An 18,947-nucleotide genomic window follows, 5' to 3' on the forward strand; every position below is an offset into this window, starting at 1 on the left:
GAGATCATGACCTGAGCCAAACTCTGATGCTTAATCAGCGACTGAGCCACCCAGGCCCCCCTCGTGTTTTTGCTTTTAATGAATACACTTTTAAGTATCCATTTCGCTATTGGCTTCCCTGGATGTATTCATTCCATCCTTAATTTTTTTTTTTTTTTTGTTAAATGTTTTATGCTATTTCCCAAAGAATGTTAAATCCCAAATATACACAGTGGAGGACTCAGAAGGGGTTCTTCTCGTTGAGGTGTTTTCTTTCATGAATTTTTATGCCCTTTTCCCAATTAATTTTTAACAAGTGTAATTTATCTCTTGTCCCTGATTCTCATTCATTTTTGGATTCTCCCCGATTGCTAAGAACTTGTAACCGTTTTACAATTTATGAAAGGAACTCGATCAAAGTTGAGCTATGCATGTAAAAAGCTAGAATTAGGATACAAATTTATTTCTGGCCTTTGAGTTTGACGTTGTTATATGTATGTGTACATACATTCCTATATAGATACATACATGTTTGTTTGACAAACAAACAAACAAAAAAAGCATAAAAACATTCTAAACAGTGAATGGTACCAGGTAGAAAATTTTTGCTGCTTCTCCAGAGTGAAACACTTTGTTTACATCAAGTCAGCTTTGCTGGTAAGTGTATATATGTGTGTGTGTGTGTGTGTGTGTGTGTGTGTGTGTTCATGTATTCTTACTGATTCATTTCATTGTTCTGACCAAATTATTTCCTTGACAATTTTATTTTTGCTTAAATCACCTATGATTTTTTCACTTAGCTAGCAATGGGTAGAGATGCAACTCAACCTTTGGAATCTCTCACTGAAAACCCTCCATGTTTCATGCTACAACATGGATAAGCCTTGAGGACATACGGTAAGTGAAAGAAGCCAGGCACAAAATGACGAGTACTGTATGATTTCACTTACGCGAAATCCCTAGAAGAGTCAAATTCATGGAGATAGAAGGTAGAAGAGGGGCTGCCAGAGGCTGGGGGTTTGAGAAATGGGGAGTTATTTTTTAATGGATACAGAGTTTTGGTTGAGGAAGATGAAAATGTGCTGGAGATGGATGGTGATGGTGATTGCACCACAGTGTGACTATGTTTAAAACCACGGAACTGTGTGCTCAAAACATGGTTAAAGTGGCGAATTTTATATTATGTATATTTAGTCACAATTTAAAAAACGAGGACATAAACCCATGTGTTTTCCAATTTAGCAAGCCTTTCATTTTATTTATTACAGATAATACATCGTTAATTTTTATTTTAACGTAGTCAATTTTAAAGATCTCTGACAATACGTCAGTAGTTTAATTCGTGAGAATGGCCTGAAATTGAAATAATTCCTGAAGAGAGGTGATTCTTGAAAATGATGATTGCCATTTGATTGGAAACTACATATATTATTTTTTTAAACTTTTTTTTTTAACATTCATTTATTTTTGAAAGACAGAGAGAGATAGAGCGCAAACGGGGGAGGGCCAGAGAGAGAGGGAGACACGGAATCCGAGGCAGGCTCCAGGCTCTGAACTGTCAGCACAGAGCCCAACGCGGGGCTCGAACTCACGGACCTTGAGATCGTGACCTGAGCCGAAGTCGGCTGCCCAACCGACTGAGCCACCCAGGTGCCCCAGAAACTACATATATTCTTAAATAAAAGATCCCTTAGTGTTTTCTTACATGTGAATAGGGTTGCACAGTTTACAAAATGCTTTTAGATATAAATTTATTTCTTTTTTAATTCTCAGGACCAACTTATAAGCATTATCCACATTTGACAGATTAGAGAATTAAGGTGAAGAGAAAATATCCCATAGAGATAAGTCACCAACTCCATGCTAATAGCTCCCGTAAGGAAACTTTACCAGTAGAAGCACCACACCCGAATTGCCACCTCTTTAGGGAATGTGACTCCTCACATGAAGGCAGACTAAAGACATTTGCAGGACAAGGGGTCAGGGAATGGAAGGGCAGAAAAGACAGAGGATGGGGATTGTGAGGAGCTGTATACAGGGTCAGTCCATAGCAATTTGGGTATTTGGTGCTTCCATTTTTGCAAATCTCCGTATTTCTGCTGTGAGGCACAGCAACACCTGAGAGAGTGTATTACATGTAATATTGGAACCTTAAATTAATAACCAGCAAACTCTGCTTCCTTCCCCTGGTTCCTTAAACCCTTAGTGTTTGTGATTTGCTTCTCATTCTTCACACACACACACACACACACACACACACACCTCTAAAGTAGACAACAAAAGCTAAGAACCCCCAAACACAACTAACATAAAACAAACCCTCCCTTTCTTGTTCGGATGGAATGTCTCCCATTTCGGTGTGGGTCTGTTGTCTTTGTGTTAGAATGTGAGTGCCCAGTGGGCGGGGACCCTGTCACTCTGGATTAACTCTCCCACGGGTTTAGTGAATCACTGCAGGCCGAGGTGTGCTTATTAAACTTGAATGACTGATAAGACAAGTAATTGCGCCAGAAGAAATGCTAATTTTAAAATGTCTCTAAATTCCTGAACTTCACACGTGGGAAGTCCAGTGACCTGGGGTAGCTCTTGGGAATTAGTAATCCGATACAGAATCTTTCCCCTTTGTGTCACCTGTTACAATTTGGCTTCCCTTTGCTGGGACTGAAAATCATTACCAGCTGACAGCTCTGTGAAGCCTGATGTCTGCAACCAAAGCGACGTGTAGAATGTTGCTGACGCCAGGCAGGTAAGGACCTTGATCCATACGTTTGTCTGGATTGCTTAGATAATCCAGATCACTCTGCGGAGTTCTGGAAGTCCGTTTCGATGGATATTTACTTTAGTAGGTTGCCAACTGAGTCTGAGGACAACAAATCTTGATTTTATCTGAAGCTGGGTCTAGAATTGTTGACTTTGCCTTTTACTAACGTTATAGGAAGAGGAAATGCCTATTTTGATTAATTGAATAGCCGTGGAGTGGAAAAAGATCTATTTGCGAACACAGCAGACTGACTAGTACTTAGAATGAAAAGAGAGTGGATCCAGACGAAACCAGGATCTCCCGGATCACACCATTCACACGGCAGCAGATTTTGGAAACCACATTGACTTTTTTGGCTGCACTCAAGTGATATCAACTAAGAGGTATGTAAGTTGCAAAACAAAACAAAATAGAGCTTAAGTGCGTATTGCTGGACTCCCACTAAAACACGGGACAAACCTTTGCTTACATAGAGATGCTATGGTGTCATGGAAAAATGGACGGGCTTGGAATTAGAAAAGCTGGTTCTGCAAGCTAGCTCTACTAGCTGTGTGGTTGGTCAGTGTGAGCCCAGTCCTCAGCTAAACAAAGGGAAACCGTTGTATGCCATTTATATTTTAAGTAATTAATTTGTTAATTAACTTTAAAGTTTTCCTTATTTATTTAGAGAGAGAGAAGGGCAGAGAGAGAGAGAGAGAGAGAGAGAGAGAGAGAGAGAGAAGCCCATTCTGCACTGACAGCACAGAGCCTGATGTGGTGCTCAGTCTCATGAACCGTGAGATCATGACCCGAGCCGATATCAAGAGTTGCTCGCTCAACCACCTGAGCCACGCACGTACCCCTTGTATGTGCTTTTAAAAGTGGTTGTCTGCAAAAGTTCCAAATACCGAATGAAGATACACCCCTTCTCCAGGAGTTAGAGCTTAATTTTTCTCCCTTTGGAGATGGACTGTATTTAATGACTTGCTTCCAGTGAAGCATAAGGAAAAGGGAAATTTGTACCCGTATTGTGCAGAAAAGCGGCAAATATGAGCTTAACCAAGTGATTAAGGCCAACATTACCAGTGATAAGTAACGTCCATAGTATATACCCAGTGAGATTATGTCATGAGTCGGGCACTTTGCTCTGGTGTTCTTCCCCACCAAACCATAACCCTAGTCTTGACATTGAACACAAATTAAGGGTCATTCTATAAACTGCCTAATCCATACTCTTCAAAAGATATTAACCTCTACAGGGAGCCGGGTGAAGGGTCTATGGGGACTCTCTGTGCTATCTCGGTGACTTTTCTGAAAATCCAAATTTATTCCAAAAGAAAAAGAAAAAGAAAACAGTGGTCATGATAATTGAGCTGATGTACATGACGGGAATTTGTGGACACACAGGATTCTAAAAATGTAGAGAGTATTATTATTATTAGAATAACTACATTTAATGCTTAGTGATCCACAAAGTATATTAATAGTCAAGTACTGGGCTGATAACTGATGTTTGGGGTTCTAGATGACCAGCACCCTCAAAGTACTGAGGATTTTTCAGGAAGAATTGAATTACTATCCATATAATCTACTTGTAGATGGCTCAGATCATGATTTGTGTATCAATAACCAAATAACTGATAGAGTACATAAATATGTTAATTTCACTTATACAAACTTGGATGAAATTGGGCAGCAAATTAGAAATTCAAAATCTCGAAGATGCCTATAAAGATTAAGGTAATTTTCCATTTCCTCCAGAATTGGCAGCACTAAGTAAAGCGAGATCAATATTAATTAAGAAACCTAGGGAGAAGAATAATAAATTATCGAAATTGGTTGGTTAACTGAAGTTGTTATGTCATTCAGAAGTTAGAATTACAGAATTAGACTTAAAAGGAATTTTAGAGATCAGTTGCTCAAATCCTTTTATTTTAAGGGGAAAGGAAGAATATTTAATTTGGAGATGCTGTAAAGCTTTTTCAAGATCTTCCCCTTGGTTGGCAAAGGCACAGAACGTGGATTTCAATCATTTCCCTCAGAGGCAGGGGCTCTTTTGCGGGGCATGAGCCTCTGGGATCTCTCGACCCCTGCAATTATATGCAAAAACTTACCTGTGTGTGCACATTTGAATTTTTCTGAAAGAAGTTCATAACAGCTTTCATCAGAGCCTTAACGGAGCCTTAACCTCCAGAAGGATAAGAGGAGCCACTGTTTAGAATTCAAAATATTACTCATTACAACTGCCCTTGGAACATTGCTAGAATAATTTTAATGTTTCTACAGCTTGCATCGTATATTTTTAATTTTTAATTTTTAAAAAATTTTTTTAGTGTTTTTATATATATATATATTTTTTTAATTTTTTCAACGTTTTTTTATTTATTTTTGGGACAGAGAGAGACAGAGCATGAACGGGGGAGGGGCAGAGAGAGAGGGAGACACAGAATCGCAGAATCAGAAACAGGCTCCAGGCTCCGAGCCATCAGCCCAGAGCCTGACGCGGGGCTCGAACTCACGGACCGCGAGATCGTGACCTGGCTGAAGTCGGACGCTTAACCGACTGCGCCACCCAGGCGCCCCAAGTGTTTTTATATATTTTTGAGAGAGAGAGAGGGAGAGAGAGAGAGAAAGAGAGAAAGTGGGGGAGGGGCAGAGAGAGAGAGAGAGAGAGAGAGAGAGAGAGAGAGAGGGACAGGGCATCTGAAGCAAGTTTTGTGCTGACAGGGAAGAGCCCGATGCAGAGCTCCAACTTGCGAACCGTGTGATCATGACCTGAGCCCAAGTTGGATGCTTAACCAACTGAGCCACCCAGGCACCCCAGCTTGCGTCATATTTCAAATAAAGAGTAGCTGGGTCCTGGTTCCCAGAAGTTATCACATTCTTTGGCAAAACCAGATGATACGATTTCATCTGGACATGTTATCCTTTCTTCTGCGAACAAGGTAGGCTTTTGTCAACTAGGTAAAAGGTAAATGATGTATGGAGCACCTCTGATGTGCTGATCTCTAACTATATTAGTCTAATATTAATACTAATATTCCATTTTACAAACGAGGAAACGAAGACACGAAGTAACTTAGTAGTTGGTAACTTGTCTGAAAGTGACAAAGCTGGTAACTGGTAAAACCATGCTTTTTGAAGCCAGATACCAGGGCTTGTACTCATAAACACCACAATGCACGTCTTTGCTTCTGATGTATTAAATAATTCCATGGTGCATTGGATGAGCAAGCTTATCATTGTGCTTTGTGGAGATTCTTAATTGGCAACAGTAAAGGCAGCAGAATGTGGAGAAAGAGGTATGGGCTCGGTAGGTTAAGATAATACAAACGTGAGGAGTTCGGTTTCCACTTCCTTCTAGCTCACCTTGGACAAGCAACGTGACCACCCTAAGTCTTGGTTGTCTTATCTCTAAAATGGGGATAATAATAGTATTTACCTCATAGGGTTGTCCCGATGATGCAATGAGATAATGCATGCAAAACACTTAACATTGCTCATGCCAAAGAGTCTATGCTCTTTAAATGTTAGCAATTATTCATATAACCGGATGTGCTAATTCTTCTTCACTTCATAATATGGTTTTCGTCAACCAGGAAAAGAGGAGCAAAAAGGTTGCCACATATAGTTAAACCTTAACATGGTTTAAATGAATTCCCTAAAATTTCAATTTATCCCGACACCGACTTTACCAATCTCTAAAAATAGCCAAATGAAATGCCATCCTGGCTGTGTGCAAATCTGTGGATACTCTAAAATCTACTGAATAGTACAGTTTAACATGGGCGATTTGTACCGTATGTGAAATATATCTCAATAAAGCAGATATATATTTTCAAAGTTATCATGGCTGACACAAGACACAGAGAAAACCCACTAAATCTAACCAAGCAGTTAATGAAGGATAGACACTTAATTTTTAGAATCGAGTGATGTCAAATGCCAGTAACTGCTCGTTGCCTGATGCTTTGATTCTTCTAGAAGTTGTAGAACTTGTTTTCCGTGTACTAATAGACTTCATTGTACTCATCTGGTGGCCTGAAATACAACAGTAAAAATGGCATGCAGCATATGATCAAGGGGTACCTTAATCAAAAGGAGTCTGTGCCTCAATGCGTCCAAGTAGGTAGGAGATATCAATATGTTACAGGTAGATAAATGATTTCTGTGGCACGTTTTATACATAAACATCATGAGTTATGGTACTTCTGTTGATACACATTCATATTCTAACATGGTATTCAGTGGGACTCGTCTATAAATTGCATGGAAATCCTGATTTATAAAACAGTGCTCCTCAGGGCTTCCCTCCGTTCATTTTTGCTTTTGCTTTTCGGTTACTATAACATTTTGCAGAGGATCAAAGAAACATTCATACAGAGTATCAATGCATGTCAGTGGCTTGGATTTGTAGATGTGCAGAATAATGGCATCTTGTTAAAAAAAAAAAAAGGTGTGTCCTCGGGAAAGGTGTTGAAAAGACATTGAAATCCACGATGTCAGTCTTTTTATGGATCCAGTTGTATTTTGAACAGACAAAATGCCCTCCAACTTTAGCATCTTGATGGCTGTTTTGATGCTGAGTGATTCCAGCTTCACAATTCAAAGGAAACGAAGGAAACATTACACGACCTATGCAAATTCTTCCTCACACATTTACTCCTAATATACTTCTTTGAGGTGAGACGTTGTGCCCAAGTTGAAAGTCTAAAAGCTGGAGAGAGCTATCGGCTTTCTGTCTGGGATCTACTGTGCAATCAAATGGGACATTTTTGATCTGGATTAGCTGTCATAGTCTCCTCACTTTTACAGTGTGAGTCAGAAGTGCACATTCATGAGACAATGGAACTTCACATTTTAGTGTAAGACTAACGTCTCATGTCCTAGACCTTCTCGTTCCTTATGAATTAACAGCATTAGATGATGTGGCCACGAAGAGTGTCAGCTATCAGTCGTGCCTTATCGAAGTAATATCAGGCGAGATCATCAAAAGTACTTCATTTGTTTTTAAAGTTTATTTATTTTGAGAGACAGAGAGAGACAGCATGAGCAGGGAAGGGGCCGAGAGAGGGGGAGAGTAGGAGAATCCTAAGAGGGCTCTGCACCATCAGAGAAGAGCCCCACCTCAGGCTCGAACGCACGAACGGTGACATCATGACCTGAGCCAAAATCAAGAGTCAGACACTTAACCAACTGAGTCACCCAGATGCTCCAAAAGTATTTCATTTTAAAAACTGTCTGTTGGGGCGCCTGGGTGGCTCGGCCAGTTAAGCGTCCAACTTCGGCTCAGGTCATGATCTCACGGTTTGTGGGTTCGAGCCCCAAATCGGGCTCTGCGCTGACAGCTCAGAGCTTGGAGCCTGCTTCGGATTCAGTCTCTTTCTCTCTCTCTGCCCCTCCCCCGCTCGTGCTCTGTCTCACTCTGTTTCTCAAAAACAAATAAACGTTGAAAAAAGTTTAAAAACTGTCTCTGTTATCGAACCATTGACTCTAGGTGAACCTAAACCAAAGGAAGAATTTGCAGTTTGAAATGTTTAGCGTGTCTTTTTCACTTAAAGCAAGGAGCTCTGAAGGCCCTAGCGGTCTGGGGGCTGGGGTGGGGGTGCGGGGGGAAGGGATTGTTCAAAGTCCTCTGTATTCTCTGAATTTAGTTTTTCAGACAGAAAGCTCTGTGTGCAGCACAAGTTTTCAGTGAGTCAGAGTCCAGAGGAAATCAGGCCTTTGGCAGAAAGTCCTGCGCAGGGGGTGGTGGTGGGGGGCTGTTCCTCAGGGGAAATTGCCACCTCTTTTCCAATTAGTCAGAAGCTTCGTGGAGGAAATCAGGCTTCAGAAGCTGTTTGAATGATGGCAGCAAGAGAATTTAGGACTAAGTGGGGCCAGTGGACGGCGCCAGGTGCTAAGTGCAGCTTGGGAAAAGCTTGCAAGGGGATATGGCGATGTGATCAAATGCTTCGACGGAATAAGAGACGCAGAGAACGCACACCACGTTGGTGAGCGTGTTCTGCAAGTGGCACCACGTGACGCGTGCTGCTTGTCACCCGCACGAGACTCCGCTCTACCCAAATCCAGTTTTCGGGCACACCGCCTCCTTCGGGCACAAGTACTAAGCCCATGCTTCCGGTATTGGAATCACGCACACCGGCTGGCCCTGAAAGCCGCTTCCGCCGTGATTTTGGGGGGATGCCGGAGATCTAGTTCGCAGGTTGAGGTTTTTTTTCCCTTTCATTGAGTCATTGAGTAACTCAATGAAAAATTCACATTTACCGAGAGGCAGTTACTGTGCTAGAGATATGGGACCAGACGGAGCGAGGTCCTGTCCCCTTAACTCTGCGGGACGGGCTGATGTCGAAGCTGGCAGTGGGCTCCGGGCACAGAGGTACCCACCCCCGACCCCCGGGGGGTAGTCAGCAGACCCGGAAGAGACGCCCAGAGAAAGTGGCAGGTGGAAATTCAGCCGCTCCTCCTGGGATGAGTGCCAGTTCGCTACAAAGTACAGACAACAGCGAAGGACCGATGGATATAAAAGGGCTGAGAATTTAAAAAAATCATGTACGAGGTACAGGCTGTCCCCGTGCGAGACGGTGGTGAACCCCAAACATCGCAGTTTTGTGGCTGGACAGGTGGCACTCGGGTGACACGATCTATACATTCGGCGGAGCTGAGCACAGTGGTGGGATATGGAAGGAAGATGAAAAGCATTGTCTTGGATGATGCACTTTTTGATCGCTAGTAAGCTAGAGGGCTAATCGCTATGTCTCAGATACTGTTAAAGTAATAGTTAATGGTTATTATTGTCTTACAGCATTTGAATCTAGCTTAAAAGAGAAGTGTGTGCTTGGAGCTAAATATGAAAGCTCATCACAACCACATGAGATGAAAACAGAAATTTCTATGACTATTGATAGCCGTGGATGACAGAGATGATATTTATTACCGCAGACAGCTAAATCTCTATGTATATCAGAGGGGAGGGGGAGGAAACTTTTGGAAATCAAATGCACTGACAGGAAATGCCCAAGTAAAAAAAAACCACGTCGGTTCAGAGAGGCGACCTTTATCTTTCACTCTCACGATTAAACACATAAGCAGCCTCCTTTGGGCCGGATTTGTGAGTGTCCCTCTCTAGTGTTAATTTCCACTGGTGTGTATTTGTTAATAAGAATCTATTCATATTTCTCAGGGGTAGAGTTCATTACTTCGGGAACATTACTTACGGAGATTTCCCATAATCGGAAATCTCCATAGCTCTTGTAAAAATCTTTTGCTTTTCTTTAAATGTGGACACCAGTTTAGAAAGATCAGCCACCGATAACTCAGGAAGCTTTAAAGTGTAACAAGTGGAAAAAGATTAATTAGCCTTGACTGAGTTTGATGATAACACAAAACAGGAATACTGCATATTCAAGGTTATATGGCAGGATAAGAGATTAGAACATGTTACGTTAAACTTTACTATGATTCATCTGCAGAACTTCTGGAACACCTAAGTATGTCTCACCCTGGGGTCAGGGACCATGTTACTGATTGTCTTTCTAATCCCCCTTAATACTCCCTGATAAAGGAGATCCTCAGCACTCTTGAGGAAATATTTTTAGGGAAATCCATGAAAAGCGTGTGATATGAAGAAGTGTTAATAATTGGAGGATGACTATTGCAGGGTCACATAAGAATAGAAGCATTTAATTATTTCTATTTTTTTGTGGTAAGAGGTACATGTGTATGTAATAATGCATTCAAACAGCATGGCACTCACAGAAACTGCTGACTGTCCAAAATTCCTTACTTTATAAAAAAACGTTTATTTATTTATTTTGAGAGAGAGAGTGCAAGCAGGGGAAGGGCAGAGAGAGAGAGGAGACACAGAATCTCAAGCGGGCTCTGCACTGTCAGCACAGAGACTGATGCGGGACTCGAAGTCCTGAGTAAGATCATGACCTGAGCTGAAATCAAGAATTGGATGCTTAACTGACGCCCCTGTCACTTAAAAAAAAAAAAAAAAAAAGTTTATTTATTTTTTTTTTGAGAGAGAGAGAGAGAGAGAGAGAGTGCGAGTGGAGGGGAGGGGCAGACACTAAATCCAAAGCAGGCTCCAGGCTCCGAGCTGTCAGCACAGAGCCTGTCATGGGGCTTGAACTCACAAACCGTGAGATCGTGATCTGAGCTGAAGTTGGACACTTTAGCCACTCAGGCGCCCCAACTTTTAATTTTTTAAAACAAGCTTACTATCTTTCAAGTCCTGGGGATCTCTTACAAATTCCTTTTTTATTCTTTGATCAAAAATGCTATCAACAGATTACCTTTGATTTCAGCTCGCTGTTAATCTAGCAGATTAAATCTAGCTGTAAATCTAGCAGATTCCGCTCGCTGTGAATGACTAATAGGAAATATCCACCAATGGGTATTTGCTCCTGAAAATGTGCATATTTTTAACCAGATCAAGTCTTAACGGGTAGAATGTTTTGAGGTTTTTGTTTTTGTTTTTTATTGTCAGGGAGGTTGCTTAAGGTGCTGCCCATGCCATTTGTTGTCTTACGCTCTTACCTCTAAACCTATTTATTTCCCTTGTTTAAAAAGTCTGTCAGGGAATAAAAGTCATATAGTAAACACTGTTTAGCAATAAGAATTGCATATACAACTTTATTCCCCTTTGTCAACAATGATGTAATTTTTTAAAAGAGAAAAATATCATCTCGTGATTTAACCTTGAGTAATTTTAATCACGTGACTTGTCTTCCATTCTTGGTTTATAGTCAGAGACGCATTTTGACATGGCTGCAGTCTGAACATAGGATGAGCTGTGTTGGAGAATTCAGTGAGGTGATGCTTGTAAGATGCAGCCACAGTATTTTGTTTTAATCTTTTTTAATGTTTTTATTTATTTTTGAAGGAGAGAGAGAGCATGAGCTGGGGAAGAGCAGGGAGAGAGGGAGGCACAGAATTCGAAGCAGGCTCCAGGCTTCGAGCTATCAGCACAGAGGCCGATTTGGGGCTCGAACTAACCAACTGTGAGATCATTACCTGAGCTGAAGTCAGACGCTTAACTGACTGAGCCACCCAGGCACCCCTAAATTCTTTGCCTGCATTTTAAAATTTCATCCTCACAAAGGCCCAGTGAAGCTGACGGAATCATTGCTCTCATTTTCCATTGAGGGAACTGGTGCAGTGAGGTTAAGTGACCTGGTCAAGGTTACTCAACTGGTAGGATGTGAAATCAGGCAGATCAGATCATCCTAAGGCTTGTTATTGTTATTAAAATGCCATGTGGTGATTTTTCACAACAGTGTGAGCACCGGGCATAATCATTAAGTGTTTTAAAGTTATTAGGTGAAAAGGTAGCTGTTTGCATCTTACAATCGCATCTGGCAATTGTTACTAACGAAGTTAACTTTTTTCCTTTTTTGTTTATGACTCCTGCTCTCTTACTTGTATAAACTGTAGGTTTACAAACGTTGTAAGCAACAAATAACATCTCTGGACAGATTGTCGTGGGTTTACGCAAAGTCAGGACAGTATGCCATTGTTTTCGCTTCGTGGCTTGATTCTACGACACGAAATGAAAAGATTCTACCTAAGAGAATTCCAGTCATATGGTCTGACATGTTCACAGTGGTTTAAATAGCCGTGCACTTAGCACGGAGAGAGAGAGAGAGAGACAAAATATGCGATTTAATTACAATTGCCGCGATGAATTCCGAGTTGATCTTGCTTCTCCCACATGAGTTGACCACAATTTTAAGCTTGGCATCGTCTGAAAGCTTGAGGAATGTATTTCCAGTAATTGCCAGGCCACTTCATTGTTCCTCTGTATACATAAACACTAGGCTGTGATCAGAGTCGTCATGCTTGAGCTGTGATCTGAAATTCACTTTTGCTATAAGGATTGACTAATCTGGTTCCTACTGACAGCAGTTTCCATTTACTGTATTAGCTCTCTCACTTCAGTGCCACGCAGCTCCAGTTAGGGAGAGGAAAGCAAAAACTGTTAAAAGTAGTAGACGTGTTAGTCATCACATATCAAATTGCTCAAACATCCGATGTCGTTGCGATCAGTGTCCCCCCCCTCCCCCCTCCCCCCGGCAAGTTAAAAAAAAAAAAGTTCAACAATCTCCACTTGTTGGAGACACAATGCCGCTCTGCGCTGAACAGGTTAAATGAGGGGGCTGCAAATTAATGATTCAATGGGAAATAGCGCATGCTGCAGAACTCTTGCAACAGCTTCCCCTTTTCTCCCCCGTGCTTCATCACTCTTGCATGGCTTGGCCTTTCTACCCTTCACCCCTGCCCTGTCATTATCTGCAGATGTTATCTGCCCAGCATATGTTGTAACCTATGAGATTCTGGGACTTGTTCCCACCCTGCTGCACTCCCCCTCCCTCACCCCTCTGTGCTGGGGCCCTGGTCCTTCCAAAGGGAGCCCTTGAGACTAGGAGAGACGGACGGACAGGCAAAAGGGAAGGAAAAAGAAGTAGATCTCTTACGTTAGCGTGAGCTACAGACTGTGCTTTATTGCCACCCCTATTTGATGAGAGCTGTTGCGACACAGTTGAAAAAGTAAATATTTATCTTATGAGTCTTAAGGAATTTGATTCCAGGCAGTGGACTGAAAGACACTTTTTTTCCCCCCTGTGTCAAGTGCACTCGTGTTTTATAAAATGAGACATCTCTGAGAAGAGAATAATGTGGCATTCTAGTGAGAGTACTAATTGAAAGGCCGTTTCATTTGCCTTCGTGCTTGTATTTATTGCTTCATCGAATTAATTTTGATTATTTTACATTTTCCTAAATATAGACAAAATAAACCAAGAGACAATGTAAAAAAGTAAAATTAGGTATCAAGATATACTTTTTAAAAATCCATATAAAATGGCCTGTCCATGTCTGACCTGATCTTCCCCGTTCGAGCTCAATTTTGTCTGTAGGAGGAAAATCTCTGCTACATCTCAGATGGTTCCACCATCACATATCAGCAATGATGGGTTTTATAAACCATTGGCCACGTCTCACCTTCTTCCCACGTCCACTGTATCGTGTTTATGGGGCAGTTGGGACTGAGGCAACTTCAGACTCCAGAAGCAATCCACTAGGGTCGCTCTAGAGAAAATCTAAGTTGGATTAATCTAAAATACCATTTGAGACTTTTCTGTTCCGTCCAGGCAACCGCGACAGTTTTGCTAAAGGCCCATAAAATACAGCGAATTGTTAAATAATATTCCCTTGGCTAAAACCAAATCGTCCTGAGAAATCTTTGGAACTATTTCTACCATATGTCTCTTAGATAAGATCACAAGTGTTAAGTAATGTAACTTTTAGCAGGTTAACAACCACAGCTTCAGTGTCATAAGATCTCTGGGTAACTGTCATGACCCAGAATCAAAGTCTTTGGTATTTGCTTTCACATACTTTCAAACAGTCAGCTCCATTAGCCATCTTCTCGGATAGTCTCAAGGAGTTTCATATTTGCAAGTGGTGATCAATGTTGTAAAAACATACATTAGCCATTAAATTGATATTTCCCTTTGGGAACCATTTTCATAAACATTTACATTTTCTCAAATAAAAGACCTGAGCTCTTTTATCATAATATTGTGGAGGGCCATTAATTGTGAAGCCAGAAAAAAACAAAAAACTAAATGAAAGTTGGAATTTGGGCTTTAACATATATCACTTAATGGGACTATTCTGGTTGCTGAAAATAAGGCTCTATATGATACTGGGCAAATGTCGTTCTTAAGGATTTATCATTTTATATTTATACTGTGTCCCACTTTATTATTTCTGGGCCTCATTTCTTCTTTATCTTCCCAGCTCTGTCACTAACAGGCCATGTGATTTGGGGTATTTAGCCAAATCTTGGCTTGATGTTGGAGTAATTGACCACTTGGTTGCTAAGATCTTTTCTAGCCTTGAGAGCCTTTGACACCGTGGTCTGTATCTTGTAGTAGTCCATCTGTTCCTAGACACAATCAGGGGACACTTCGATAGGAGACAGTACAAGTGTCGCCACCTATAGGTGGAAAATATACTTACAATAGCGAAAGAGAAGGACCATATCCTGGTCAAGAACACCCTAAAAAAAGAATAGGAATTCATTTTAATCCCTACAAATGCCCAACTCCACCTACCACCATATTCCTAAATGTTTCTCTTTTCTTTTTCTCCTTCTACTATTACTGCAGGTTTCAATCTATGTTATCACTACACAGTTAGCTTTAGTTTCCTTCCGTATGCTGTAAAAGCTTGACCGATGGATCTAGATTTTGAGATTTTTACCATGTCTGAAAAATTTCATGACTTCAGTATTATTAAAGACTTCTATTAACCACACGGCTTCAACTCTTCATGTTGAACCAAATTTCAGGTTAGGTACCCAGGGGAAAAAAGGATGAGTACAAACCACCTGGAGGAAAGTTTGAGTCACTTCGTAATTGAAGATGTTGTTGTGGCTTTATGGATTCAATTTTTAATGAAAATGAAATAAAACCATTGTAGTGTTGGTAGCATGAAGATACAGTAGATAAATTGAAACTCAGCTTCGACTTATTTCCCTCTTACGGGTAAGGGGAAATCTTCCCTCAAAGAAAAATGAACAATTAGAAGAAGAAGAAGAAGAAAAAAAAAACCTTGATAAATTAAGAAACCATCTACCAGTTAAACTGACACTCCATATGCAGAGGAAACAATTTCCATGCATGTTATAAAAAATGTGTTAAATCAACTAACATTGATATAACTTCAAGCAATTAGGAGAATGCTAATAATGATATGAGTCTTCAGCTGTAAATAATTATGCTGCCCCAAGGCTATGCTTTAATTCTGGCTTGCTGTATCTATAAACAATAATCAAACTGCAAAGCAAGTTGTGTTGTTTTTGTTCACAGTTTGTGAAATGATTTCTATACCCTACAGTGATGCTGATGGCTATTTTGACCTTCAAGAACTCCGGCCTGTGAGGCTAAGAGCTAATGTGCACTTTCATCGATGTGAGTTGGAGACACACAGCGGGTTGTAGTGCCTGTTTTCCATGAGTATAAAAGCTGCTCTCGTCAATCAGTGTGTGTTGTGAAAAGGGGGCTTGCCGCTGTGACTCAATAAATGGGGACATTAGGAGGAAATGTTCTAATTGCTGCTACCCACATCTTGTTAATGAGTAATGTACAGTGAGACTCCATGCCATTGCGGCTAAACTGTTTCTACAATTTATTCTTATGTTGCAACTAACATTTAACATAATGAAGTATCATAATTGCAACCATTAAAGTCAAGATTAAGATTTGTTTAATTAGAATTAAGAAAATGTAAAACAGAAAACTACTTTCCAGTGGTGGGTATACAGGATGGATTCAGGGAGACGCAGGGGAGACAGCTCGCGGGGTGCCCGTTGCAGACATTGCATATAGAAAATTGTTCACTGGAGGTCTCTTCCTTGGAATTTGTTGTTGTTGTTGTTGTTGTTGTTAATGCTCCAGTCACAAGTATAGAGAAAACAAAGTATACACGGCATTAACTTGGCCACGTATAAAGATAGTGTGTTATTATTCAGATCGTTAGAGTTGTAGCTTTTAAATTTCAGAATTTACATTACCCCTAGGCTAAACAAATAATATCTTAAAACACACAACTCACATTACCATCAGTGCAAGTTATCAAATGAATTAGGGAGGAAATAAGCCCCTGACTTTGTATAGGAAATGTCATAACTTTGTAAAGCCAAATGGACACTAAACCTCTATTTTAATTATCTACATGTCCAAACACAGGCGCTTATATAATATGATATTTTTACATAAGCGAAGGGACGAAACACGGTTAATGGAATGCTTTGAGGAAATATGCCTTGTCCAAATTCATTAAGTGAGACCGGTTTCATTTGGGTCACGTCGTGTTTTTCTTCCCCTCACGACTTTGTTAAATGCTTAAAGGTTCTAAGGTGCTACCAGCGATAGAATTTTGGATTTTCTCTCTCTGAGAACTGCTCTTCACCCTCTTCTAACACTCTCTTTCTAGACAACTCAAAAACTCCAGTCCCCCCCCCCCCCCCCCGCCCCCACCCTAGGTCTACATTTTATTATCAAGGTTCTTTACTTTGGGAAAGAAGTTCTCCTTTTGTCGCCGTGAAATCTACCAATAGCAGACTCTGCCATAAAGGGAGCCCCCTGGGGAAAGAGTACTAGGTTTGGGGAGAGACCTGGGTTCTATAAATCCTTGTCTGTCTTAAGCCAGTCAGCTGAAATCTTGTGCCTTCATTTTTCCCTAGACAGATGGGGTTAACTCTCTCTGTCCTATCCTCGCAAAAGTTTTGAGAGCATGTAATAAAGGCACACTGAAACTTGAATGTGTCCAAAAAAATGCAGCTTGGGGTTCACTTCATGGAGGTTGACCTATACTGATTTCACTGATTGTATTGATTAATTACCTTGAAAGGAGATAAGAAGGGGGGGGGCGACATTTCACTACTTCCAAAAGAAACTATCTTCTTTTCTTCTTTTTCTTGTATCTTATATGCATCACATTGAAGAGGTTCTCAGTATGAATCAAGTGACCAATTCCATAAAATAATATCAAGTTCTTTTTTTATGAACTTTAAGCTAAATTTAAACAAGCACTGCAAATTATCTGAAAAACAGAGATCAGGATGCCTTCTCACTTATTCTTTAACAAAGCTGTAAAATATTATGTGTACAAACTAAGCAAGGATCTGATTTTCATAGCAATATATTCGAAGATAATGGTGTTTGAGAACCCTATCTGATTGGCTGGCCGTTACAGTGTGCTAAGCAATTGTTGATATCAGATTTCTTGGCTTACTATGGAATTTATTTTTGTAGTCTTTTCCCTTCCTCTCCATTATTAATTTAAAATGACAGCTTAGCTTTTGTATATACTTAAAACTTTGGGGGTGCCTGGGTGACTCAGTTGGTTAAGTGTCCGACTTCGGCTCAGGTCACGATCTCGCGGTTTGTGAGTTCGAGCCCCGTGTTGGACTCTGTGCCGGCAGCTCAGAGCCTGGAGCCTGCTTTGGATTCTGTGTCTCCCTCTCTGCCCCTCCCCCACTTGTGCTCTCTCTCTCAAAAGTAAACATTAAAAAAAATTTATACTTAAAACTTTTGTATAAAATTCGAGTTTACCAATTTGTAGAAATGCTTAAGAACTTCAGCTTACAAATGCAATTACATTCATTTAATCCATGTATTTAATCATTCAATATTTATTGAGAATCCTATATGTATCCGTTGGTGGGCGGGACACTACTTATAAAGAACCACAAGGAGGAACAGGGTGATTTGGGAGGAGGGAGAGATAATGACTTGCACTTTGGACATAGTACTTTGGCTTTCTGGGGAACTTCCAGAAGCGTTGGGTCAATTGGTGGCGTTCAGAATGATCCTTGACTGATAATATGTTAAGATCTAGTGCCTTTCGTAAGAGTTTAGAACTTACACTTTCTATGCAATTGTGGAAAAAATTGACAGTGTTCAGTATGTGAATTTACAATGTTAGTTGACTCCTGCTGTTATGTAGGTAATTCAAAAACAGTTGACAATTATGTTTAACTTGATGATAAAGGAAAAATTGTGGTTGCTTGAAATAGGATATTCACATATATTCTAAACTTTCACCAGATCTGCACTAAATGATTATATGAGTGAAGGAATTTGTGTTAGCCTAATTCTTCTAGTGTTTAAAGCAAGAACTTCCCTTCCCTCCTTTCTTCCCCCCCCACCTCCCCCTTCTCACGGTGAATCATCTATGCCCTCACTAAGATGGCAACCACTGGCCACCTTTGAGTATCCTGCACCTAAAATGTAACTAGTGAGACTGAGGAACTAAATTTTAAATTGTATTTAGTTTTAATTCATCCAAGCTTAATATTTATTTATTTATTTATTTATTTGTTTGTTTATTTATTTTTGAGAGATAGAGACAGAGTGCGAGTAGAGGAGGGGCAGAGAGAGAGGGAGATAAAGAATCCGAAGCAGGCTCCAGATTCTGAGCTGTCAGCACGGAGCCCAACACTGGGCTCGAACTCACAAACCTCGAGATCATGACCTGAGCCGAAGTTAGACGCTTAACCGACTGAGCCACCCAGGCACCCCAATCTTAATTTTTGAAAAAGTGAAGCAGATTAGAATACTCTCTGCTAAACACAACGCTATTGTTTGGCAGGACTCCGTTTCTCTTCAACTGCTGAACTGCGTGAGATCTCAGTATTGCACTGTAATGAGTA

The 18,947-nt window shown here is 40.6% G+C and overlaps 1 protein-coding gene across 1 annotated transcript in view; it reads left to right on the top strand.

Moving 5' to 3' along the window:
- Positions 1-2,495: 2,495 nt before the first annotated feature.
- Positions 2,496-18,947, top strand: part of LOC131515363 (uncharacterized) — a 327,128-nt gene continuing 310,676 nt past the window's right edge. Inside the window, exons 1-2 of the mRNA XM_058736129.1 lie at positions 2,496-2,725; positions 2,915-3,123. The gene's annotated coding sequence lies outside the window, so the exon portion shown is untranslated. The remainder of the gene's footprint in view (positions 2,726-2,914; positions 3,124-18,947) is intronic.

The sequence above is a fragment of the Neofelis nebulosa genome, chromosome 6, assembly GCF_028018385.1.
Source record: "Neofelis nebulosa isolate mNeoNeb1 chromosome 6, mNeoNeb1.pri, whole genome shotgun sequence".
NCBI lineage: Eukaryota > Metazoa > Chordata > Mammalia > Carnivora > Felidae > Neofelis > Neofelis nebulosa.